The sequence below is a fragment of the Myotis davidii genome, unplaced genomic scaffold (assembly GCF_000327345.1).
Source record: "Myotis davidii unplaced genomic scaffold, ASM32734v1 scaffold196, whole genome shotgun sequence".
Lineage (NCBI taxonomy): Eukaryota > Metazoa > Chordata > Mammalia > Chiroptera > Vespertilionidae > Myotis > Myotis davidii.
This window is the reverse complement of record NW_006288258.1, coordinates 3,085,862-3,086,207: the sequence shown is the minus strand read 5'-3', so window position 1 is coordinate 3,086,207 and position 346 is coordinate 3,085,862.

Here is a 346-nt window from a genome sequence, read left to right as displayed (position 1 = left end):
ACTCTTTCAACATCTGAGAATCATGTGCCCAGTGAATTGCTTTCTCCAACACTTGAAGATATAATGCAACAAAGGAAAACAGTAAATAAAAACAAGAGCTATTTTGTTATAGAATTATGCATTATCAAGTGCTCCCAAGAGCATTAGACCATTGCTTTTCAACAGGGGTGATATTGCACCCCATCATCTCCCCCAACATTTGGCAATCTGAAGACACCAGATGGCCATCATTGGGAAGATGCCATGGCATGTAAGAGATAAAGTACAGGAATACTACTAAATACCCTACAGTGCATAGGGAAGTAGTCTACAGCAAAGAACTGTTCAGCTCAAAATCAATAATGCC